General features: G+C 44.4%; 1 long non-coding RNA gene across 1 annotated transcript; it reads left to right on the top strand.

Moving 5' to 3' along the window:
- LOC144766811 (uncharacterized) lies at positions 1 to 25,790 on the top strand. The gene is made up of 3 exons (XR_013597938.1): positions 1 to 173; positions 24,003 to 24,090; positions 25,657 to 25,790. It is a non-coding gene; the product is annotated as an uncharacterized LOC144766811 (long non-coding RNA).
- The last annotated feature ends 2,208 nt before the right edge of the window (positions 25,791 to 27,998 follow it).

Genomic DNA, 27,998 nt, shown 5'->3' with positions numbered 1-27,998 from the left:
CACGCCTCAAGCCATTCCGCAGTTCCGTAATGCGCCCTTACCATTACCTACCATGAATTTTCGGGTTGGTGGCAAGCACACTACTTTGTGGTTTGATTACAGTGATGACAGCACTGATCGGATCGCCGAGATCAGCAAACTTATTGGCGAGAGACCGAAATACTTGTTCTTCGGTAAGATGAGCCCAAGTGGCCTTCCTGTATCCCTCTCCCTGGTGTCAACCTACTTCTGTTCACTGCCTGCTCTTTATTGCTCCATTCAGGGTCCCCAGTGGTCCAGGTTTTAAAGGAGCAGCCTTTTCAAGCTATCCACACTTTATCACTTTACCTTAGAGTCTGAAGAAGTCTCACCACAAATGTCTTTCCCTTTGAAGAGGCTGCCCTGAGCAAATGGATGGCTTTGGCCTGAAAATGTATCATTAATTTAAAAAAGATAAGACATTCCTTCAGAAAAAGAACAGTTGCTTTCTGACCTCGTCCGACCTATTACAAATCGAGGGGTCGGATCAGAAATGTTTTTAACCAGCACTGTTTCATGTCCGTGGTGCTAAGTGAACCCCTACTAAGTGCAAGCACCTTTTTCCACCATCTTATCATGAAGCAGATTTCTGGAGGTAGTAATGTATGACAAGAATGTTTGTGCATATTTGCCGTCTTGCATTTTGCGGTAGTGGTGATGTGCTCTGTCAGGGCTGGCTCTCGGTCGGTGCGACCGGTACCACCGCACCGGTGCCGACTTCAGGGGGCGCCATGGTTCCAAGGTTATTTTTGTTTTAAAAGCATCTGCTGCAGGGTTTTATTTTGGTTTTAAAAGCACCTGCTACTGCGTTCCTTGCCTCCAGAAATTTCCAGGCAACAATTAAAAAGTCAAGATAACTCTGATGATTAATGTTCTTCCTGGAAAGAGATGGGAGTTATGACTAGTTGAGGTTTTGACTGATCATAAAATAGCACAGAAGAATAACATGCCTGCTGCACAGAGCATGCATCATGCAGATCTCAAAGTGCATATAATGTAATGTATATATATGTTTTAACAGATATGATTGTACATTTTTTTTTATACGTTTAATTAATAATTTAATAATTTTAAGGTAATTTAAGTATTTTTAAGTATATTTTAGCTATTTATTTTTAATATTATTTTAATTTTACATTATTTTTAACAAATTCGATATTTTTACAATGTACATATATATAAACCATAATTTGGATTCGATATTTTGGTACTTACCTGTTTGTAGATAGGAATTCGATATTTTGTCCGTCGATATTTTGGCGTCGATATTTTGGGTAGTCTATATTGTGTCCGTCGATATTTAGTCAGTGATCCCAACTCCTCCAATTCAACACACCACTCATTCACACACTCCCCCTCCAGACTGGTGAGACAGGTCCTCACTGCCCCTGACTCTCAACCTGTACTCCTCTTACTGAGCACCAGGCACCATACTCTGGGAACTGAGAATGGGACTTCACGCACTGGACACATTTTAGCTGCCACCACTGGATCCTACCATACTGGGGAATCCAGACACACACACACTACACTCAGGGGATAACCACCCTCCCGAGCAAGCCATTTCTCCTCCACACTCCCTCTCTTCCATCTACCCACACAGGGATTGGGCACTGGACCCAGCAAGGGATTCCTTATCTAAGGGAATCTCCCCCTCTACTGGCGTCCCGCCCTGTCGTTTCCTCTCATCTGCCACTAAACATAAAGTGCAGGAACACCATTTGAAAATGACACTGTTGAGGAAAAACAAAATCATAAACAATAATCCCAAACATGTGACTATCTAAAAATGCAGAGTTTTGTAATGTAGCCAGCTGTCGCTGTGGTACTGCGCAAACACAAGTCCTAATCCTTACCGCTGTCCAACAATGTTAGAACTGGGATTTCTGGTAGGCTAAGGCTGATGCCAAAGCCAGGCAGAAACCACCATTCTAGTCAGGGCAAGGGAGTCACACGCCAAGATAACCCCTGCTCACCCCCTTGGTAGCTTGGCACGAGCAGACAGGCTTATCCCGGAGGCAATGTGTAAAGCATTTGCGCACGCACACAACAGCAACAACATCCTAGGCACACCACAAAAGGAACTCCACACAAGGTTATATAAAAATAACTTGTGTATTGTCAAAGCACATCAGATAGAAGTCACACATGTACATTGTGCCAACTGGCACGGGCAATATTCACAAGGGATTATGTACAGGACAGGGCCACATGGGCCACTGTCAGAATCAACACTTTTAGAAATAGCACTTCTAGAACTTAGAATAAGTGTAGCACAAAAGAACAATTATAGGTCACAACCAGTAACTACTGGTAAAGGTAGGTACACACTACGCAATCCTAATAACCATAGGCCTAGATCACGCATGGACACATAACCTCTCTAGTATAACTCTACTAGGAAAAACACAACCACCCAAGAATAAAATACATTTAGGGGTATAAGCATGAACATATTACACATGATGCATCACAACATTCAGAGGTGTAGGGAAGGAAAACACATGATGCATAAACATACATTCAGCGGTGTAAGAACAAGGAAAAACACATGATGCATAAAACATTCAGAGGTGTAAGAACAAGGAAGACACATGATGCCTAAAAACATTCAGAGGGGCCAGAACACAACTCAATAGCGCAGAAACACATGATGCCTAAAAACATTCAGAGGTGCAGGAAAAACCACACAATTGCGCAAAAACTTACATAAGCCGCCACCTGTGGCAGTCCCTAGGCCAACTGGCCTTGTTGGGGCTAGGACGCCCTGTGTGCCAATGTCAGGGGCCTAAACATGGCAGCTGCCCACTAAGTGCTGGGCAGCTGTAGCAATAACGAGGGGGCCAACGTGGGAGCCTCGCAGGCTCTGAACAAAGGACTGGGCCCCCAGGGGCCTCTCGTGGCTCAAACACAATGTGGGCTGCCCAGGCGTTGGAGTCCCCCCTCTGGGGACTCGGGAGAAATGTGCCCGGGATGTTTTGAGGAGCCTCGTGGGCTCTGAAACTGCTAAATGCCCCCTAGAGCCCTTATGGCTCTAAACAACTGTGGGGCCATGGAGCCGCTCAGGGCTCGAACTACAAATGCCCCTTGAGCCTCGCAGGCTCTGAAGAAAAATGCGGCGTCGTTGGAGCCCCCCTCTCTGGGGGCTCAAGATCACGGAAATGGCCCCGGAGCCTCTCTGGGCTCTTAAAACAAATGGGCCGGGCTGAGCCTCTCTGGCTCAACAATGCCCACTGCCCCCAAGAGCCTCTGAGGCTCGTAAATCAATATCGGCCGAATGGAGCCTCTCGGGGCTCCAGTAACAACGCAGTGCCCCCGGAGGTCGCTCTACTGGGAGGGGGGGGGCGGACACCGGTAATGTGTCCCGACGCCCCCTTCTCCTCTAAACCACCCGCACTCACCGGCTCACTGCTCTGGTCGTGCTGGACTGTGGAGGCGGGGTAGGCTTCCGGCTTCGCTTTTGGAGCCTCTCTGGCTCCCACTCACGTCGGACTCCTCTGCAAGCGGGCCGGGGCTCTGCCCGCACACAGGGCTCTTCACTCGAGGCCACGCTGGTCTCTCGGCGCCGCTTCTTCCTGCTTCCTCTCTCGGGGCTCCCTCAACACACGGGAGCCCCGCAACAGGCCACATTTCCTCTTCCCCTCCTTCCGCCTCAGGTCCTGGGCCGGCAGCCAATCACAGCGCGGACCGGAAATGACGTCACAGGGGTGTCCCGGGCCGGCGGGCGGTGATTTCTCGGGGCAGTACCGAGGGGTGGGCACCCTCGGTACTAAAACAAAATATAGAAGCGAGGTGGGCACTCGCTAAGGGGCCTATAAACGGGAGAATACCCGTAAATATAAAAATAAAGTGCACACGAAGCACTCGGGGTCACACAAAGGGCAGGAGCGCTTCCCCCCTGGGGTAACCACAGCGCTCTGCCAGAAAATGAAAATAAAGCGCTCCAGTGCGCAGAGAGAGACCCAGGGGAATTTCAAAACAACGCCAGCACCCCCAAGGTGCTGGGGCAGCCCCCAAGTCCCTAGGGCTACAGGCAGCTCAGCATAATGGTTCCAGCAGTCCTGGAGGGATTAAGGTGGAGCAAAAAGCAGCTCCCAAGAAGAAGGAAAGTCCTCCAGCCTCCAAGTCCATCAGGCATCCAGGGGCTGGGCAGGGCCCAGGGAGGCAAGCCTTCCCCTGGGCCCAAGCAGCAGCACGCCCCTGGCAGGATTCAAGTCAGAAACAAGAACATTTTGTAAGGGGACACAGCCCCTTTTTATACCATAAAATCCTTTGTCTAGCCGGGTGTAGGCAATGTGAGAACCAGCTACAACTGGTTATAAGGAACTCCTTTCACTGGCCAGGCTGGGGACATCAGACGCACCCTAGGGGGTGGAGCCAGCATTGCGGCAAGCAGGCACAGCCCTATTCACTCCCAGGTGCTATCTCCTCCCACCACTCTAGTTGCAGATGCAGTCATTCAACCAAGGGCTGACTCAGACAACCTCCTGGGGGCTCCCCAGCCCCTGTCACCCTCAAACCAGACAGTCAATCCACAAGCAGGCCCAGGCACACTCCTGGAGCCAGGCGCCAGCCAATCACGTGCCAGCAGACTCACTACACACGCACACCGATGTCTAGAAGTGGCACTTCCATCCTAGACACATTCATGCCGCATACATCATTACGCAGCATTCAATCTCACGAGTTCGCACATACCAAACTCGACCCTGCACTCCCCACACATCAGGAACTACCATGGTCACACATATTCCCCATGCATTCCGATGGGAGGGCAGGTCACTCACCACACATACACAGAGAGCTCACGCACTTTACACTGTACCACAGTGAAAAAGTGCGCAGAAACAGGCTAGTAAAAGCAAAATGTTTCGGGGTGAACCTGCCAAAAAGGGCCGGGTCCAACAGTCAATAGTCGCTGCAATCACTTATAACTTCCTAGAGGGGGAAAATAGAGCCAGTTGTTCAACTATTTAAGGCAAAGGTGAGTCCAAAACTGTGGCAAAGGCCATGTCCTAAATGAGCACTATCAGTGCTTCCTTTATGTGATACTGCCCCAGATTTGCAATAGTTGTTCAGTCCCCGGCTTCAATACACTTTGGCACAGCAACATACATTCTTTCCTTCCAGTTCAGTTTTAATCACTCTACTTCCTAAACAACACAAACAGAGCTTTGCAATATTATGTATGTATATATGTGTCACCTACTTCTAGGAAAACCAGCGATATGCCTTTTTATGTCAAAATCATCATATTTGCCAATGAACTATTAAGACTGATTCTGCTTCCTTTGAGGAAGTTTTCTTTCCTTATCTACTGTGAATCCTGAGGCAACCTGAGGCTCGTGTGTTAGAAATGGGATTTCTGGTTGGCTAAGGTTTGCGCCAAAGCCAGGCAGAGACCACCACTCTAGTCAGGGCAAGGGAGTTACACGCCAAGATAACCCCTGCTCTCCCCCTTGGCAACGTGACATGAGCAGTAAGGCTTATCCCGGAGGCAATGTGTAAAGCATTTACACACGCACCCACCAGCAACAACATCCCAGGTCCCCCACAAAAGGAACTCCACACAAGGTGATATCAAAAATAGCCTTTGTATTCTCAAAACACATCAGATAGTAATCACACAATATACTTTGTGCCAAGTGGCACAGGCAATATTCACAAGGGATTATTTACGCATGACAGGGCCACGTGGGCCACTGACAGAATCAGCACTTGGTAAAGGAATAGTACCAGAATATAAATGAACTTAGAACACAGCCAGTAATCACTGGCAGACACTATACTCAGAGTCAACCTGTAACGTAACTCAGAACAGGCACAATATCCCACCAGTTTAAATACATTAGACCCTAACCACCTAAGTAAGAATTACACTAGTGGCGTAAATCACAGAGGGAAGTATAATCTTCCTAATACAAACCTAAACAGGTAAAACAACCTCCTATGCATAAACCATATCTAGAGGCATCAAAACAGGGTGCGCAAAACACACTACACACAATACATTTCCTAGCATCCAAAAGCACTAGTACATAAATCACATTAGGGCCTGGCGCCCTATAAAAGTAACCACCCCCATGGCCAACTGACCATCTAAAAAGGGGCTCAAATGCCCTATGTCCAGAGAGCCAAGCCTGCTGCTTAGGTAGCGAAAGTCAAGGTTGCGCCACTGCGCCAAAACCTAAACGTTGCAGCTGCCCACTACTTGCTGGGCAGCTGCGAACAATGAACTGGAGGCCTAAACACTGCAGCTGGCACTAAGTGCTGCGCAGTTGTGGAAGGCCAAGGTACGGCGAAGGAGTGCGTCTCACTCCTAGGTTTAAAAACACATGTCCCCTGAAAGAAATGCCTAAACGGTGCAGCTGCCCACTACTTGCTGGGCAGCTGTGAACTGTAAACTGTGGCATGGGCTCTCACTGGCCCTTGAACAAATCTGCACCCAAACTTTGGAGCCATCTGGCTCTGAAAATAAGCATGTCCCCCCAAACACTGGGGACAGGACACAAGCCCTTAAAATAATGGCCACAGCGTGGGAGCCACTCAGGCTCTAACAATCTTCAGCAACGCGGTGGAGCCCTCTAGACTCTAGAAGTACTAGGGCCTAAAACATGTGGGAGCCACTCGGGCTCTAGGACACACTCTGCCCCTGTGGAGCACACTGGCTCCTAAAATCATCATGCCCCCAAAATACTGTGAAGCGTTGGAAAAGACAAGGGCCTTTTAACAAATCATGCCCCCTGTAGTTGGAACGGCCCTCTGGCAGCGGGGCCGCCCAGGTGCCGACAATGCGCCTCAATGGGGCTCCAGACACTGGGACCTCGGGACCCCCACGGGGGCCCTCTAAAAAACTATTTCAACGTTGGAGCGGCCCGCTGCACCAAAGGGGCCGCTCTGACTGGGGGCCTCTCTCCACCCGGGCATTACGGCAGAACATGGACGGCAGCCCCCCTTTCACTCACCGGGGCTCTCAACGCTGCCGGTCTCCTCTTCTCCTTCACTTGCGGCGGGGGCAGACACCAGCACTGTGCCTCGCGCCCCCTCCACCTTCTGCTGCTACTGGCTGGCGCCTGTGGGGCTCTCCCTCAGCAATGGGAGCCCCGCACCGGCAGGCGCCAGCATCCATCTCCCGGGCGGCTTCTCCTTTGCGGGGCTTCTTCTCGTTCTCGGAGGCCCCGCATCACTCCTCTCGCTAGGCCGCACTTCTGCTTCCGTCCGCAGGCCCCGCCTACGACCAGGCGGACCGCGGGGGCGATCTCTGTGCTTTTCGGCTGCAATGAGGGGTAGACTCCCTCGGGCACCCGCGATGCGAATAAACGGGTAGGAGCGCTTCCTTCTAGGAAAACAACAGCGCTCTGCCCACAAATAAAAATAAAAGCGCTCACGAGGTGCTGGGGGCACAGAAACCACCAAGCCCCCCAAGGAATGACCCCCTACAGCAAAAAGGGTCCCAAAGAAGTCCTCCAGCATCCAGGGGCTGGGTAGGGCCCAGGGAGGCAAGCCTTCCCCTGGGCCCCAGCAGCAGCACGCCCCTGGTAGATTCGAGTTAAACAAAAGAACATGGGGTCACAGCCCCTTTTTATACAGACATTTCCTTTGTCTCCAAAGGTACAGGCAAGGGGCGAACCAGATACAACTTGTTCTGGAGCACTTTGTTTTGCTCAGCCCCTCTCCCTATTCACAGGACAGGCCAGGGACATCAGACACACCACAGGGGGTTGAGCCAGTATTGTGGAGGGAAGGCCCAGCCCTATTCAGGTCCCAGGTGCAACTTCTCCCTCCCATCTACATGCAGATCTCCCCATTCACCACCGGGCAGACCCATCCTGACTCCTGGAGCCCAGCACACCAGCCAGCTCCAGCCAATCACAAGCCAGACAGTCAATTCACATTCACTGCACAGACATGCCAACTTCTAAAAGTGGCACTTCCACACTAGACACTTTAAATCTGCGCACATCATCGCGCAGCCTTCAATCTCACGAGTTCGCACATACCACACTCGACCCTGCACTCCTCACACATCGGGAACGACCATGAACACACATATTCCCCATGCATTCCTATGAGAGGGCAGGCCAATCTCACCAAACGCACTCAGAGAGCGCACGCACTTTACACTGGACCACAGTGCTAAAGTGGGCAGAAGCCAGAAATCACTATCATTATGTAATATTACAAGGCAAAAAGTTCAGGGGTTAACCTGCCAAAAGGGCCAAGTCCAACATTGTGGTTGTTATTAAATTGGCCTGGCAGTGTATCCAGGAGAGCCTCCTCCTGCTGCAGACTGGCACCAGTTCTCTGTAGATAGAAAGTCAACCTATAGTCTTGCCTCTTCGCATTCTGCAGCACACATAGAAAGCGGAAACCACCTGAATTAATTGATTTTGTGCAGGAAGGTGTCCCCTTCCTGCACAAAATCAATCAGCCCTGTAACTCAGGCACCCTTGCACCTTGGTGCAAAGGTGTCTGCGATGGCACATGGCAGTCCATTGTGTGCCGGCGCAGGGGAAAAGGACAGGAATGCACCATATCACATAGATACCGTGCATTCCTGTTTTTTAGTTTTGACGCAGGGCAGCGCAGCAAGATTCCTTGCGGTACAGCCCTGCTCTAAAACCTCATGAATGAGGCCCTGAGTGGCTGGAATTAATCTTTCATTATCCCTGCACCTAACTACTCCTCTTATGGGTTACTCCCCAACAAAGGTAGAATGAATGTGCAAGCTGTTTTTTCCAGTGGATTCTGCGCGGGATTCCTAATTTTGAGTCCAGTAACGCTTACATTGACCACCTGCTCTGAGCATATTGTAGGTGCGAGCAGGGGTAGGTGTGGGTTGACAGTTAGAGGAGTGGGGTGGGGGATGGAGGAGAGTGATGAGGAAAGGGGAGAGTGTGGCTTAGCAGGAGGGCCATTACATGCTCCCCCTTGCCTATGAAGGGAGTTGGGCAGGTGTGAGGACGGGGCCCGGCTGGACTTTCAGCTCATTCACAAATCGATTTTGCCAGCCAGTAAAATTGGTTCTGCTTTTCCTGCACATGAGAACTCTGGGGACACCGCTCTGCTCAACTTAGTAGCGGTTACTCTAGAAACAAACATTGGCAAATCCAATTGGTTTTGGAAATTCCAGAGGTATTAGCGCTGTCAATGTCTTTTAGCTGTGTTTAGCCATAGACCCTCTGACAGTTAACTTTTTAGCTATGTTTCAAGCTGGTAGGATATGAAACAGAAAGTGCTTAAGTGAATTAAAAATTAATAGATAGATAAAAGATAGATAGACAGATAGATAGAAATATAGAGAGATAGATAGATAGATAAAATAAAGATAGGTAGAAGATAGACAGATAAAAGATAGATAGATAGAAGATGGATAGATAAAAGATAGGTAGATACAAGATAGATAGATAGATAGATAGCTAGATAGATAGATAGATAGTGGTATGACTGACAAATGGAAGGCGCCTGGGATTGCCAGCAACAAGCTATTTTACCATATTTCTAATAAGGCGGATTTACAATACTATGTTCTCAATTGTGAATGGTACATGAAAGGTTTATAAGAATGTTTGAACGGTCCTAAGAGGGTTAACTAAATAAAACATTCGAAAGCAGTATGAGTATGTTTTTAATACTTTTTACAATTTCATGAAAAGACCATAGAACTATCTAGTTAATGGGGTCCTGTTCATTTATACACAACTCTGATATCACAAAAAGCAGCAAGTTAGTGATTAATAAAAACATCAAGACAAGACAAGATTAAAAGCTACAGTTAGCCCTATTAAATTGCAGGTCAATGTCCAGACACAAGCATGAGATCCACGATCTATTAAGGGAAAGATAATTGGATGCTCTATTCCTGACCGAGACATGGCTTATCGAGAACTCTGACCCAGATGTACTAGATGCCATCCCGAACAAATATATGCTAGTAAGACAAGATAGGGAAGGCCAAATGGGGGGGGGGATAATTTCTCACAATCTATAAAGCTGTTATGAAATGCGAAATCAAACAGGCAGGCCTAGACAACTGTGAGGCATTCTTATTCACCCTATCCACGGCGGAAGATAACACCATAGCTGGCTTTCTAATCTACCGTCCACCAAGCCCAAAAACGCAGTTTATGGCGAGCCAGGAAGGGAAAGTAGTACACCCAGCTCTGAGATACAAAAAGTTTCTGGTGCTAGGGGGCCTAAATATACAATTTGATGACACACATAACCAAGAAATACGGGCAGTATGCACGGACATGCTGACACTGAATTTAACACAAAAAGTGGAGTCACAAACACACCAAGGGGGCCACATTTTAGACCAAATTTTCTCAAATTTTACTGAGATAGAAGTAGGAACACCATGGCCAGTTCCGTGGTCCGGTCACTACCTAGTCCCCTACGCAGTGCCATCTCATAAAAGGAAGACACAACATCCAAAGAAGGAAATTACAATGAGAAAGTGGAATAAATTCAATGCCGCATCCTCACCCAAGCTCTTAGGGAGAAGAATCTCACGCTAGATAAAGACATAAATCTAGCCAATAATCAGGTGGAGGTATGGATTACTGAGGCACTAGATAAGACAGCACCAGGGAGCACTAGAATACCTAAGAGGCAAAAAGTAACAGCACCATGGTTCAATGAGGAATTAATGAAGGCCAAAAAAGTGTAAAAAACTAGAACGAGTTTGGAGGAAAGACTATTGTAATAAGTCCAAAGAAGAATATAAAAAGGAACTAAAAGACTATCATTCATTAATCAAGAAAATCAGATGTGAATTTTACACGGATAAAATAGAAAGCGCCAGCAACTCCCACAAAGAAATGTTCACAATTCTGAAGTCTCTCAAAACTCATGAAGAGAGTAAGGACATAACAACCTCCAAAGAGAGCTTTAAAAAGGTGGCAGATTTTTTTGCAAATAAAGTAACAAAAATATACCAGACTTCCCAATAGAAGTACGGCAGGGAACCAACTTAGTCGGTATAAGTCATAGGAACTTTGCAGGAGTAACACTGGATGAATTTAAGATCCAGAAAATAGATGAACTCATAGCCACAGCGAAAGGAATAAAATCTGGTTCCCCTTTAGACCCAGTTTGACCAGAGAGAATAATGGAGGGGGCGGACACGGTTCTGCCGTACATCGCCGAACCTATCCTCTGCTCCTTCCAGACTGGAGTGGTCCCTACCAAATGGAAACAGGCCATTGTCAAACCACTCAGGAAAAAAACATTGTTAGAATACACGGTCTTAGAAAACCTACGCCCTATCTCATTACTACCTTTCACGCCTAAGATCGCAGAAAAAAATCACAAATAAACAGCTGGTTGACCACATCAATACTAATGATTTACTGCACCCATGCCAGTCAGGCTTTAGAATAGCGCACTCCACGGAGTCAGCCCTACTGATGGCCACAGAGACGCTGAGAAAATATGCCGATGAAGGGCAAATGGCTGCACTGATCCTGCTGGATCTCAGTGCAGCGTTTGACACCGTCTCACACCAATTGCTTCTCTTAAGACTAGAGGCCTGTGGCATCAGGCGGAACGCGCTGAAGTGGAGGGCATTGTTTCTCTCCAAACGAAGCTTCCAAGTTGCACAACAGACTCACCTGCCCGAAAGCTTCCCTCTGCTCCAGGGGGTCTCACAGGGATCAATCCTGAGTCCCACTCTTTTCAATCTTTATGTGGGGCCACTGGCAGAATGTGTGGAGAAACACAAGGTGTCAATAGTGTCATATGCGGATGACACACAGCTGATTGTAATGCTGTCTAAAGACAAAGATCAGGCAGCTATTCGTTTCTCCAAATGTCTAGAAGAGGTGGCTGACTGGATGTCAAACCCCTGCCTCAAGCTAAACGGGAATAAGACGGAGGTAATGGTGGTAGGTAAGATACCAACCATATGGTGGTCCGCATGGTAGCCAGAATCACTGGGCCAACTCCCCACCCCAAAAACAGAGGTGAAAAACCTCGGAATCTGGTTCGACTACAAGCTGACATTTGACAATCAGATTAAGAAGGTAGATGGGAAATGTTATGGGGCTATGAAAACCCTGAGGAAAGTCATTGATTTATTACCATCCAATGCCAGAAAAACCATAGTACACGCAGTTATAACTTCCCAAATGAAATATGGAAATGTATTATACCTTGGTGCATCTAAAAAGGGCCTATCCAAACTGCAGAGGGTACAAACTGCGGCGGCACGTTTGGTTTTCAGCCTTATTAGGAGAGCTAACACGAACAAAGCCCTGACAACCCTACACTGGCTGCCAGTAGGAAAGAGAGTCGTGTTCAGGGTAATGTGCCGCTGTCACCGCATCCTATCAAACAATGGCCCTAGATATCTTCAACCACTACTGACTAAATACACCCCAGGGCGCCATTTAATATCCATGGGGATGGCTCTGGTGACAGTTCCAAGAATATTCAAAGCATGAATGGGGACTCGCTCCTTCAGGTACCTAACAGCAAAAATCTGGAACTCAATGCCAATTGCCATAAGAACTGAACCAAGCGAAAGAAGCTTTCGTAGACAACTGAAGACATGGCTGTTTACAAAAACTGAATAAAATACAGCTCAACTGGTCTTGCAGTGGGCAGCAGCAGATTAACTAGCTATGTCTCAGCGTGGGGATACACCGGGTGGTGTAGCCATGGGCTCTACAAATGAATAAATATAAATATAATATAAATATATCATTACGATCGATCACGAAAATGTGATTTTGGCTATTAGCCTTAAAAGCACATAAGATTTTTTTTAAAACATACAATCAAAAGTTAAGATGTGTCATATAAAATGTGCAATATTATAGGCATTATGGCAGCCACTACCTCCTTACTATTTATGCAAGCTCCTGCAACAGGGTACTTTTATGCAATATGCCAAGTAGTGCAAGGTATCTCCCTGACTCATGTTGTTCATTAATATAATTGTGTAACAAGCTAATCCTAAAACTGCACAACAAGCTGTACATAAATTAGTACACACTAAGGTAGTTTGGCCAGCCACTAAAGATTAAAATACATAAATTCTCTAAAAATGTTGCTATAATATTTAAATAAGTGTTGTGCATCGTATTCTCTAACAGTAATATCTCTAACCGTTTTACAGATCGCCACTATACAAATTTTCATGGGAAATGCTCATCTTGCGCCTTACTCTTCACACACCCATCAGAAAATGAGAGACAGCAAAAATGATGTACATATCTCAGAATCCTGAGTGCTTCTTTGTATTCCCTAGTTTTCAAATTCCGACAGAGCGGAATTACCAAGCACCTCCTATAGGTCAAATAGGGTGGGCAGAAGAAGATAATGTGCTCAATAGTTTCTTTTGAATCCCCACAAGCCGGGCACTTCAGCTCATTGACCCGTGGCGTACGGTCCCACTTGGGAGTGAAGGCCTGGAGGAGCAAGGTTCCATATCAAAATTGTAAATACAGTCGCTTAGCTATAGGGGGTTCTATTTCATCCAGAAGGCCCTCCTGTTAAAAGGAGTCCCTAACTGTAAGAAAGGCATTTGTTAAAGATCCCTGGCTCGACTGACAGTGTAAGTGGTTATCTCTTTATTGCCAATATTCTGTTTTGATAAATGTTTTGGAAATGGCCCCAGCCTGGTCCCGGGTACTCCATAGACCATAAAGGCCATTCTCTAACAGTGCACCCGTCACATGCTTTAGCCATAGAATTCTACAAGAGCCCACTTGAGACAAAGTTTCCCCTAACCCTTGTCAATAAGCAGATAATTCTGGAGTAGCCAAGATCCTCTTCCAATTATTTACATAAACAAGGACAACGGGTGAGCTCACTTCAAAGGGTTCAAAGGGTTCAAAGAAGGTCTGATTTTTAGAGTAAGAAAGCTAGCTACTTTTGGGCAAACCGCCGGATGGTGTACTTGCAGTCTCAGTCCAATGTTGTACGCACTGTTTGGGGAAGGTCTTTGATTGTTGATAATTAGTGGTGGTCACTACATTTTAGCTGGAACTTTTTGTGAAGTCTGATATTTCAGTGGTTGTGATGGTGTTTATGGAGACCTTAAAATACAAAAACTGTATTTTATTCTTCTGTATAATAAAACTGATTGAGTTTCCGAAATTCTCTTCTCTTTTTTTCTTGTTTTTTTGGGTGGGGGCCTCCTCTGGACTAGTAGATTAAGTTGGGCAGGCCCAGTCAATGGCAAGAATTTGCAACTCAATGGACTTTGTGTATTTGTCCATCTACGTGTAACTACATCAGATGAGACGGAGACAAATATGTAAGATATTCTGCATACAGACAATTTAGCATTTTCGCCCTCAGATGTGAACTAGGTGGCTAAGTTCCAACCTCAAATAAATAGTTACAGTTCTTTTCATTTTTTTCTTCTTTCACAAAATATTGGCAAGCCTGTCTCTGAAAATTCAGCATGACAGTATGTCTCACAAGAACAATGTGAAGCACACAAGGATGCAAAGAGATGGCATCCAAAAGGAAGAGACAACAGAGCAGGACGGAAGTGGGACTCTGGGGTCTCCTTCCACTCAGGGGGGGAGGGAAGGGGGGTGAAGGGGGGTGTCGCATGGGGGAAAAAAAGAGAGTTCAAATGCAATATGTTTTTCCACACTTTTATGACTACGGTATGAAGGTTATTTATCGATCTCTAGCACATGCCACTTTGGCTCATTTTTGGATAACGATAAATTGACAAGATCCTATAAATATAGTTGCCCATTTTGCTCTGGGAGGCGACTCAAACTTATTGCAAATTTTTTTTTAATTTAAATTTTTTTTTTTTTTTTGTGTGTGAATTGTTTAGCTGCTTACTTGCATATCTTGCACAGACAAGGGTACTCAATTGTATATCTATCTTCATGCCCAGCACAATGAATGGCATATCTCCTCATACATCACCCTACACTTTTGTCGCTAGCTTGCATATTTGCACATGGAAACTCAGTTTTTTATGAAATTCTCTATGAACTCTTGCTGCCATTGCTCTTTATTGTTTTTTTCTTTTTAGTTATCATTTATCTATCCTGCTACTGCTGTTTATACGTTTGCTTATTCCGCACAATTGCACTTTAGCTAGGGGCCACGTCCAATGTATTGAATATCTAAATTTTCAAAACCGAGCTGCTATCTCTTCTATCTTCATGTCTTGTGCAATGAATGACGGGTCTCCTCAGATAGCACTTTACATTTTTGCTGCTCGCTTGCATATTTGCACATTGAACTTTAGATTTTTCATGATTTTTTCCATGAATATCTGTTACTTTTGTTCTTTATTGTCATATATTAGTATTACTTATCAGTTTTTCATGTTGTTGCTGATGTTTGCATATTTGCTCATTCTGCACTGCTGCACTTTAATTGAGGGCTACGTTCAATATCTAGAACATCAATAACATGGTGAAATGTATTTCATTAAATGTTAATGGGTTGAATAACGTCCGTAAAAGGAACGCTATTGAATGCTGGTTAAAAAATCTAATACCTGATGTCATCTATTTGCAGGAAACCCATCATAAAGATCAGGCAGAGTCAGCTAAACTCTTTAAAAACTGGACGGGCTATAACATATCTGCTTCTGCAGGGTTGGCCCAGAGAGGTGTTTCTATTCTAATAGGAAGACATGTAGGTTTTAACCTTGAAGGGTCGTGCATAGATCCTAGAGGCAGATGGGCAGTCGCACACGGTAAATTAAATAATGTCAACGTTATCCTTGCCACAATTTACGCACCTATCTTGGACGACCCGCAACCTATTTTACAGGTTAAGCAGGCATTAACCGGTCTTTCTGGACCAATAATTTGGGGGGGGTGATTTTAACCTATTACAAAACCCTCGATTGGACTCTTCCAAGAAAGATCGTCAACAGAATAAACCCCAAGTCTCTTTAGCTGTTCAAAGCTGCAAGATAGATCTTGACGTTATTGACCATTGGCGTAATCTGAATCCCACCAAGCGTGAGTACACATGCCATTCAGCAAAATATAATTCTGCGTCAAGGCTGGATTTTTTTTTGTCCTCCCACGATCTAGAATTATATAATTACGATTACCTACCCAATGCCTTTTCGGATCATGCGGCTCTTTGCATGGAGGTTAAATTGGGGAATTATGAAGCACGATATATAAATAGATGGTTTTTTAACAAACTCAACCTCCTTGACCAACAATGGTGCACTGATATTAATGAAAAGATCGAGCTATTTTTTTCACAGAATAGAGGTACTGCTCCTTTAAACATAATCTGGGATGCATTTAAAGCTACTTTACGTGGAATAATCACATCTAAAGAGATCCCCAAGCTTAAGGCAAAACGGGAGGAGAAAATCGAACTTCAAACTGAACTGTCCCAGGCTACCCAAGAGCATTATAGGGTTAGATCCCAGATTTCCAGCCACAATCTCCTCGAGGCGAAGCGTAAAATGAAGGAATTTTATTATGAACTAGGTGAGACAAATAGTAATTTTCAGGCACAAAAAATCTATGAGGAGAGTGAGTTTACAGGAAAGCTTCTGGCCTGGCAATCTAAAGAAAAGCAGACTCGTAACAGAATAGATCAGTTAACTGACCCCATCACTAAAAATCAAGTTAAGACCACCACTGCCATTGGCGAGCTGTTTTTAAAACACTACGAGGGGATATATCAAGCATCTGCAGGGACCACACCTGAATCTATCACAGATTTTCTTCAGCCATTGGAAATACCTAAAATGGATGCTGAGGGCAAGAACTACCTCACTCAGGATTTCACATTAACAGAACTAGATGAAGTGATAGAGTCTTTCCCCAATGGCAAAGCCAATGGTGAGGATGGTCTCCCAATTGAATTCTTTAAAAAATTTGGGGGAATATTGCGTAAAGAATTCTTGGAATTAATTAATAATTTACTTCAAGGAGGTCCCCCACCAGACTCTTTTCACACAGCGGTGGTGGTCAGTATTTTAAAAAAGGGAAAGGACAAGGAAAATATAAATTCTTACCGACCGATTAGCCTCCTGAACACAGATTATAAAATTTTTACTAAACTTTTAGCAAACCGATTAAATAAACTAGTAGGATCACTAATAGCTTATGATCAATGCGGTTTTATTGCAGGTAGGCATCTCCATTCCAATACTACATTTTTACTGGAGGCGCTAGACTATTTTAAAACTAACAAGGTGAAGGCTCAAATTTGGTTTTTAGATGCGGAGAAAGCCTTCGATCTAGTCTCCTGGGATTGTCTGTTTGCAGTTTTACATAGTTTTAATTTCCCGAATGCTTTTATCTCTCTTTTACGACACTTGTACACGAATTCAAGGGCACAAATTATCATCAATAATACCAACATTGGGTCCTGTGAGGTCACTAGAGGCACACGACAAGGCTGCCCCTTGTCCCCAATTTTATTTGCACTTTTTATTGAACCTCTAGCGATCGCCATTAGGAATATCAAAGCTGTCACCGCCCCAATTTTAGAAATGACAAATATAAAACTATACGCGGATGATATTGCCCTTTTTTTAGACTCTAAACCCTCAAGTCAATTGAAGATTCTAAAAATCTTCTCTGACTTTCAAAAGCTAGGGGGTTATAAAATTAATGTAAACAAAACAGAAATTATCCTACTTAACTGCACTACAGACACTTTAGCTCCTGAATTCAGGCAGATATACAACACAGGTCCAAAGAGATATCTTGCTATATTTATATCGGATAGCCTAGACGATCTATATTTCCTAAATTTTCTACCTTTATTAAAAAAGGTGGGCTCACTTTTAGATCGTTGGAATCTACTACCCCTGTCTCTTATAGGGCGGGCATCGCTAATTCGAATGTCGGTATTACCCCTTTTTAATTTCCTCTTTAGTGCGATTCCCTGCGCAATCCAGGCCTCATATTTTAAAAAAATAGAAGCTCTGATTTCCTCTTTCCTATGGGCAAAAAAATCTCCTAGACTTGCACTGAGCACCTTATATTTATCCTCCTCACAAGGAGGGTTGTCCCTCCCAAATATTAAAGAATATTATTTTGCGTCTTTTACACATTATAGTCATAGGTTTTTTTTTTTCTCTAGATTGCCAAGAGACAGACAATTTTTTTATGAAAAGGATGTTGTTGGAATTGAAAATCTATGATCCGGTTAGAACCACGAAAGACCCAAAAAAAGTACGATATAAAACTTTGCAGTGGATTTTTAAGGTTAAAACTCAGTTCTTAAAATTTTATGATTTACCCAATGTAAGTAATAAGACAAATGTAATGAATTTTAGCCTGGGAGAAGCAGGTTGTATGGACAAAAATATAATAATTCTCTGGAAGCAAAATGGTTTTGAAAAAATTGAAGACTTCCTACTGGGAAATAGGTGGAAATCTTGGGATGAAATTTATAGCCAGTTAATTCACTCGCACACAATTCTGAACTGGTCATTTATCACGATAAGTCCAAAACTTAGGGAACTCAATATAGGAAATTTATCCCACAAAGAAAGTATCTCCACTACCCTTAATAATAAAACACAAAAGAAAATGAGTATCTGGATTAAAATATTAATAGAAAGTAAGGACCAGGACTTTTATAGCAAGATAATTGAACGATGGAAAAAAAGGGAAGATATTATAATCAATCAACAGGTTTGGGACAAAATAAACAAATTTAATAAAACCATCTTTCGAGGAGCAAACTTTAAACGTATGCAATTCTACAATAAATGGTTAATATATAGAACCCCGTCCTTTTTACATGATATCTTCCCCCTCGTAGCCGACAAATGCTTTCGATGTGAAGAAAAAGGCACTTGGAAACACATTATCTGGGAGTGTCCTAAAATCCAGGTTTTATGGAAGGAAATAGAAAAATATCTTTCAATCGTTCTTAAAACAAATATTATATTTAACGACCTAATTCCCCTCATAGGCTGTTCTCCTTTCCACACCCAATATGATGAGCCCCTTTTTATAGCTTCTTTAATAGCTAAATCCCTTATATTACAGTCCTGGAGAACAGATTCTGTCCCATCCTTCCAGGCATGGAAGGTAAAATTACAGCGAATCCAGGGTAGGGAGAAAAAATATGCCCTTAGATCAGGGGCTCTCAAAAAGTATGATAAATATTGGAGCGTGTTCAATGTTTAGATTTCTCCCGTTATTACTTAACCTGATTTATGCTTTATTGAAAATATTTATTAGTCCATTACGACGGTTCTACCTCCGCACGCTGCACTTTAGAACTTAGCTTTGGTATATTAAATGTGAAAATATTTATTATATATGTATGCTATGTATTCTTTCAATTCTAAACAAAATCTTTTGATTATTCGAACCAGTTTACCAATTGTCTGCTCTTATACAACCTTGCACTTTATGACTTAAATGTTAAAACGATAATTTGTATGAATGTTTTTCAGTATTTTCCTTCCTCGCACTGTGTTAATTGGATTTCAATTGTATTGTATTGCTATATTTGAACTCTCAATAAAAAAATAAAAAAAAGAACAATGTGATTGGGTGACGCATAACTGATGATGGTTTCTGTTTATTCTTATTTTATTACTGAAAGAAAAAGAAGAACATAATGCAATGTCAAGACAATAATTGGGTCTACTGTATGGTTTTACACAGCACAGTGCAAACAGGTTCAGAAAAGTCCAATACACATCCCCCACCGGTTAGAAGTAGCAAGAAAATGTCCAGTACAGCCACTATGCAGCCTTTACAGAATGGTAAAATGTGGAAACCGGGCACCCACACCAGTTGACACTGAGCAATCGATCAATCACTTTAATCAGTCCCGGGGGCAGGCACACGGTCGAGTTCAGGGAGGTCCAGTAATGCATGTCGTTTCACGCTGTAATTCAACTGTAGGAGATAAACAGATTGTGCCTCTATATCTATTCCACTTCCCTCATTTGTGGTCCCATTTCTTGGGGCACCCCCTGTGCTTGAATACATCTTTCTCAGCAATCATAGCTCTGTCCATGTCAACCGCCCAATCCCGCCGGGTCGGGCCACCCCCACTTTTGTGCAATATTAAGTTTGCCGATGGCCCACCCTAGTGAGGCTCATGTTTTCTCCGTTTGTGTTAGATCTGTGGATTCCCATACATTTAAAAGGCACAACTGGGGGGAGGCGTTCAGAGTCTTACCACTGACTCTCTTCATCTGCTCAGTAACTGTATCCCAATATTGTCGCACTATTGGGCAATCCCATAGGATATGAAAGAAGGTTCCCGGTTGACGGCTCCGCCGGAGACACAGGGCGTCCGCTCTCCTACCCATTTTAGCCAAGGTCTTCACATCTACGTAGACACAGTGGAGGATCTTCAGTTGGACCATGTGCAGTCACATAGGAATGGCCACCGCTCGAGGAGAAGACAAGGTGTCACGCCAGTCCTCATCGAATTCCCCGTAGGTCCGCCTCCCAGTGTTGCCGCAGGTGCAGCATGGGGTCCGGGCGATTGTTTAACAGCTTTTTATATGTGAGGGATATGGCTTTGTTGGGCATAAGGTCTAGTTAAAGCCTGTCCTCCAGCGGAGAGGACTCGGGCAGAGTGACATTTTTGGTTAAAGCAGCTGTGATTGCATCGCTAATCTGCAAATAGCTAAATGTCTCAGTACGCGCTAATTGATATTTAGTCTGTAGTCCACAAAAGTTTCTCCTTCACCCATATGTCCCCCACTGTCGAGATGCCTATCATGACTACCTGTCAAATCTGGGGAATTTACTAAGCTGACCCAGTATGTCTGGTACCTAGAGCGGTGTGGCTTTCGTAAGTTTATTATGCTAGCCCCAGTTCTTACTTATTGCATGCCAAATCTCCACTGTACGGGCAGTGGGTCCCGTGAGGCAAAGTTTACGGGGGTTTGTTTAGAGTGCTCTATTGTAACCCTGCCTTCCCAATAGCCAACGATCTGTGCGAAAATTGGGGTCTTCGTTTTCTCCATGCACCCATTTGTTAATGGCAACCAACTGGGATGCCTGATAATATAGTCGCATGTCGGGTAGGAGGATGCACCCGTCGTACCATCCTATAGTCAGTTCTCCCATGGCTTTGCGTGGGGCCCGACCATCCTACAACAGTCCCCACACCACACTGTCAATACTGGTAAAATAGGTGTCGTGAATCTCATTGGTGGTGTTCTGTAATGCATAAAGGAAGCGCTGCAGCGCCAACATCTTAAACAGAGCCGCCCGTCCCAGAAGAATAAGGGGTAGGGAGCGCCAATGCTTGACATCGGACCAGAGTCGAGTCAGGGGTCCCAGCAAATTCGATTCATAGATTAAGGTCGGGTTTGGTGTACCATATATACCAAGGTATTTGAAGCCCTGGGATGCCACTGATATATCATAGCCTCTAGGGCTGAATGGAGGTGCTCCCCACAACAAATGCAGTTGGGACTTAGTCCAATTAATCGCATACCCCGAGTGGGCACTAAAAATATGGAATATATGGAGGACCCTTTGGAGGGACAGCAAGAGCGAGGCCAAATATAGGAGAATGTCGTTGGCATATAACGAGATACGGTACTCGTGATCCTCCGTCCATTTGAACCCTCTAATCTCAGGGTCCCCCCTGACCCAAACAGCAAAGGGTGCCAGCACCAGGGCAAAGAGCAGGGGGGACAAGGGGCCCCCCTGTCTAGTGCCTCTCTGCAATGGGAATTGCCTATAGACATGGTTATTACCTGTCACATGAGCGGTTGGCTGGGCATAGAGCAGTTGAATCCACTTGATAAAGTTGGGCCCAAATCCCATCCTTGCCAGTACAGCAAAAAGATAGTCCAACTCAATGATATCGAACACCATAGATGAGTCCAATGACAGCAGCGCCGCATCCTCCCTGATCGAGTCACGCCTACCCAGAATACCATGCAGTCACCTTAAAGTCAAGACTGTGTTCCTCCCTGGCATAAACCCGGATTGATCTGGATGCATGAGGTCGGTAAGATAGGGAATGAGCCTATTGACCAATAGTTTAGCTAAGATTTTAGCCTCTGCTGTGATAAGTGAAATGGGACGATAGGCCCCACAATCATCAGCAGGTTTGCCCGGCTTGTGAATGACCACTATGGAGGCAGTCCTAACATCAGCTGGCAGGACCCCGACTTCTAAACTTTCAGTATACATTTGCAAAAGGTGGGGTAAGAGCTTGGAAACCTTTGGCTTAAAGAACTCTATTGGGAGCCCGTTGGGTCCCATAGCTTTACTGGACCGCAGAATTGCCTTCTGGATTTCGGCCTCTGTGATATCGATCTCCAGGGAGCCTCTGTCTTGTGCAGACAGACAGGCTACTTTAATGGTTGTGAGAAGGTCCACCGCTATGGAGGACTAGGACTGGCAGCTTGTCTCTGTAATACGAAGAACAGCAAGGGTTGTAAAGAATCTCGGTTTCTTCGTTTCCAGTGTTATTTTGCTTATTTGATATAGATGGAAAGTCACACTCATCTGATGGTCTTATGATTAAAGGTGTGATTCTAATGGTCTTCTTAGTTTCTGTTAAATCTCTTCTTGCTGTAAAGGAAAAGAGAGTTTATATTAATAGTATCGGATATCCAACTTTTGTTTGTTTAAAGTGACCCTGCACTTTTTGCCCTATTTTTCCTGTGCTCTCTCCTGTTCAGTGAAATGAGTTTTTTGGTTTTTCCCTAATTCAGGAGTAACAGACATTTATTTTTAAATGCTACTATTTACTCCTGTGATTCTTCCTACATAGGTTTGTATATTATTGTTCATCTCTTGTTTATGTCAGACCTGCGGTCCTTCCACATACTAAACATTGTCCTTCCATTTAGACACTGGGAGTATTCTACAGCCCATGAAAGTTGTTCCCCCCTCACGTACTTGGCATATATTCATTTGCAGGTATCTCATTAGAAATAGGCGGGTTAACATACAGCCAGTTACTTGTATTCTTGATTAGTACTTACCTTGTGTTTTCTCCTCCAGGAGTCCTGGAGATCACCCCACAGAAAATCCAGTGGATGTCTACTCCTTCTTCCTTCCCTTGTTTTGTTTCACCCTTCCAAACCTTTCCTCTTTTGCTATGACCTAGTTGGGCGAAGGAGGTAGGTGAGGGAAGTTGGGACGTAGCACTGCTTCTATTCATTTTGCCCCTGTAGTAAATCCAGGTGAGCCTCACAGTAACTTGTATCTACACTCCTTTTGACCCACCTTATAGGCTTGCCTACAATTTCTAATCAGTTTCCCACCCCTCAGGGACTGCTTCAAGGCTACCTTCAAGGCTACTTTCAAATGGCGCAGGGTTTGTGAACATTCCCTGTCGAACCATTTTGGGGATTGTGACTTGTGTGCTATTGATAGCGATCGTCAAGAGTTTACTGACCCCTGGACTATGCCTTCATATGCTTCTAGTACCTCCCCTCGTGTCAATATTCAAGCAAGTGTTACAGTCATGCAAACAGGAAGCGAAAATAGACCTTTGTAGGCGCTGAGGATCCACCTGAGCCCAGTTAAGCCTTCTCCTGTTATCCATAATGGACAAGCTCGTGCCTTGGCTGTAATTTTGGGCCCACAGCAATGTCCAAGGTTAGGGATAATGGATTGTGATCACTGAAAGGACTAAATAAAATACAACAATTTAAGATCAGGAGGTATAATGGTGTAGAGAGAATTAAAAAATCAATAATAGAACCTCTACCCCTTTCTTTATAAGATGGACAAATAACAGGGTTCAAGGAATTCAACAATTTCTCCATGGTGAAGGTCAGGTTGTAAACATCTAGGAGCTCTATTTTCTTCAAAAGATGCACACGGTTGGTGTATGATTAGACATCAAACCCTGCCCAATGAAAAAGAAGAAACCGTGGGGCACCCCTTAGAATCCTGATGTTCATGTGTAATGTGTAACTAGGGCTCTGTGCTTTTTGTTAATATTGAGTGGAGGGTGCCCTTTGTTTATTTTGCCTTTATTTTGCCTTTAGATATCCTCTTTTGCATTATGTTTTTAATCACACACCAAGTGTGGCCTGACCTCCTTCCTCTCTTCAGGTCAGTTCTACGAGCTGGTGCAGGATCTGCTGGTGTTGGGTGTCGGTCTGCTGCTGCTGTTTTTCTTTTGGAAAATCTTCCAATCAGCGTGAGTATCAAAACAGCACTACTGCCGAATAGCGTCCTACACTTCAACACTAGGAAAGCACTGCTTGCAACGACAGCATTGCCAATCGGCGAATCCTGCAGCATGGAGAGTAGTTAGTACATCCTCAACAGGCAGCTCTGTACCCGGCACAACCACAGCTTGACTAGCATGCCAGGCACTACTCCAACCCACTCCATGCAACTGGAGATTAGCCTGCTGAGCTGCAGCAACATCTTGTTATTATCTGCACTACCAAAGCTAGACCACACTTTACAGCACAACCGGGCATCTTGCAGCATAGCTAGTACTTACTACATCCTCAACAGCAGTAACACAGCACAACCAGCACTACTCTAAAATGACCAGCACTCATGTATGACATTCAGTGTGACAATTACTACTACGACCCAACCATGTTATTACAGCCCGCCTAGTCTATTACAGCAGCAGTACTGTACTACCTGCACTGCTACTGGATGGTGAGCACTATGTTGTAATGTACCTTTTAGTTATTGCACTCTCCCTACAGTAGTTCTTTGCCTTGCTGCTCAGCCTGCTCAAACGCGTGTTTTATCATGTTCACACATTTTTAAATGTTTTTAGTTGCTATAAAGGGGGAGATGTGTTGTAAAGTACCTTTTAGTTATTGCACTCTCCCTACAGTAGTTCTCTGCCTTGCTGCTCAGCCTGTGATGAGGTCATATAGAATGTTGAGAGGGTTTGTATATGGAGAGAGTCAGTTGGTGTGGATGGGCTGAGCAGCGAGGGGGCTGCTCCTGGTGGGGCACTTTAAAGGATCTAACTTACATCTGGTCACCTGTAACTATGAAGAGATCTTAAGAATAAAGTAGAGATCTTATTCAACATCACCTGGTCTACGCATCTTTCATCTTTGTAACACTAAAATGATACATTCCCCCCCCACTTGCTATGATGAGCATAACAATCAAATGCATGGAAGAAGTGAATCATACAAATGAAGTAAAGAAAGATGCATGATGTACGAAATAACTAAGATCACCACACACTACTACAGCCTGACCAGCTCAGGGCTACTACGACAGCATGATGAACAGCAAAACAATAAGACCAACACTACTGCAGCACGGCCAACACTATTACAGCAACACTGTGGTGTTATTAAAACACCATCGACACCACTACACCATAATTTGCACTACTTCAGTACCACTACTACAGCATGAACAGCACTTGCACAGCACATCACAGCCTGAGAGACACTACCACATTCCAACGCATGCTCCTACAACTAAGATTGAGCTCTTACAGCCTCTATGCACTATCACATGCATGTCCAGTGGCACTACAACAACATGATCAGCACAATAAGGACTACTTCATCACAATCAATAATACTGCAAGGTTGGCAACATTAGTGTTTCACACCCACCACCAATGCAGTATATGACTGCACAACCAACACTATCTCAGCAGAAGTGATACTACTTCAGTATATCAAGAGCACCACTACTCCACAACATGCATTACTGCATTTCCACGAGCAGAAGCAATGTTTTTGTGACCTTCGTTTTCTCTTTTTTGCAGAATGGTTGCTTTTCGGAAATGATGCTCCCGGATCCACGGAGTACAAGTTCTACTTTCAGCGCTTTTGCCTTTGACATGTTTAATTTTCACAAATTTCCTTCTGAGTTGAGTTTTTTATAACAATAAAGAGGCAGTTGTTATTTACCTGTATTGTTTTCCTGTCAGCAAGTGGGTCGGGGATAAAGGCGGTCTCGCACTCCAGTGTACTTGGGGAAAAAACCTTAACAAAGCTAACAAATGTCCCCTTTTCACTTTGTTACGGTTGAACAACAATGGCCAAAAAAAGCACTATTATGTATATTGTTGGACCTGGATCTTTTGCAGAGTTATCCCCAGACGTGATGCCTTCTTCTTCCTATTTTTTCTGGCCTGTGTTTGTTGGGCTTTGGATTCTGGGCACTTTACTACTGCTAACCAGTGCCAAATTGCATATGCTCTCTGTCTAATTTGTATTGGTGATTGGTTTATCCATGATTGGCATATTTGAATTACTGGTTATGTCCCTAGTAAAGTACTCCCTGTATGCCCATGGCCTGTAAATCAAATGCTACTCGTGGGCCTGCAGCACTGATTGTGCCACCCACATGAGCAGCCCTGCCCTGCCACCACAGGTCTATGTGAGCATTTTTGAAACTGTCATGTCGACATGGAAAGTGCACCCACTTGCCTGGCCCAAACCTTCCCTTTTAGTACATGTAAGTCACCCCTAAAGTAGGCCCAAGGCAGCCCCCAGGGGCAGGGTTCAGTGTATTTAAAAGCTAGGACATGTACTGGTGTGTTTTAAATGTCCTAATAGTGAAACACTGCTAATTACGTTTTCCTTTTAAAAGCGCCCAGGTTCTCTTGCGGCGTGCGAATGCTGAACATGCACCGAGGGCGATTTTGTCAAGTGCTCATTTAAATGAGCAACTTGAAAGTTTCTCTTGGTGCAGGGCGGCCTTCAAGCTTTGTGAGTCTTAAAGAAGTGTGAGGGCACACAAGGGCATGTTGTGCAAAAACTAGCGTTTTTTGCAAACGCCACCAGCTTGGGACAGCTGCTGAGGTGCTTTTTGTTGATAATTTAGATATTGGAGGCCGGGTATTGGGCACAGTATGATGGGCCTTGTGCTGAGTAGAGATGGGCGGGCGGGGGATGCTGATAAGGAGGAGTAAAGCAGTCCTGTGTGACTGGTGCCTGGGGGGAGTCTGGTAAAATTAATTGAACACTTAGCAGTCGATTTGGGCATCAAAGCGCGTTTTGCATGACACTGGCCTCTCAGTTTTCGAGCAGCCTATGGTGGAGTAATGGCTGAGGGGGTCTATGTGGGGTAGGTCCAGTAAAAACAGTAATGTGTTCACACCAACTACTAACAGGTACATGCATCATTGTTGCCGTTTGCGATTCCTTAATTGCGAAAATTAAGGAATCGCAATTAAGGAATCGCAAACGGCAATGCATCAAAAATTCGCAATTTTGTTAGCGATTCCTTATTCTTCCTTAATTGCAATTCACAATTTGCGAATCGCAATTAAGGAATCCCTTCCCATTGATTCCTATGGGCCAAAAGTCCCATAGCAATGAATGGGAAGACAATCTCAATTTGCGATTCGCAATTAGCTAATCGCAAATTGAGATTGCGATTTCAAGGGTGCAGGGGTGTCCAAAGGACACCCTGTTGCATCCCTGAAATCAATCTATGCACATATGTTGTGCACACACATGCCCTAAGGGCATGTGTGTGCACAACATGACAGTTTGAAAATTGCACAAAATTGCATTTTTCAGAATTTTCGCAAATTACCATGAGGTCCAACCTCATGGTAATTTTTTCCTCCTAATTGCGAATTCGCAATTTTTTTAGGTGTCATGCATTGCGTTTAAGGAATCGCAAATTGCGATTCCTTAAATGCAATCGCATTTTTGGAAATCGCAAAAAATAGCGATTTCTTGTATTTTTGGTTGATGCATCCCAAATAGTGATTTAGAAATCGCAAAGGACGAATTTTGCGATTCGCACCGTTTGCGATTCCTAAATCACTTGATGCATATGGCTATAAGTTCCTAACCTTAATGTTGCAGGTAAGAACCATTTTCCTCAAAAATATGTACAAGAAACACTAAACGTAATATAGATCAGCAATTCAGTCACTGTTATATTTAACTTTTTCGAATTCGTGTTCCATGGTATATTCAATGCTGCTTCCTAGGAGTATTTTATTTGACCAGATGTGTTTCAGTGACTTATTTTTCATTCAGCGTATAAATTGTGTACGGTGCATCATGCAAGCTGGATTTCCTCCCAGTGTTTGGGTGAGTTGAGGGTGTGAATGGGGTTGGCAAGATTGAGCATTCTGAAATTGTC

Source organism: Lissotriton helveticus, chromosome 7, assembly GCF_964261635.1.
Source record: "Lissotriton helveticus chromosome 7, aLisHel1.1, whole genome shotgun sequence".
NCBI classification, from domain to species: Eukaryota; Metazoa; Chordata; class Amphibia; order Caudata; family Salamandridae; genus Lissotriton; species Lissotriton helveticus.
Note: the sequence above shows the minus strand (reverse complement) of the source record. Positions and strands in the feature narration are given on the sequence as shown.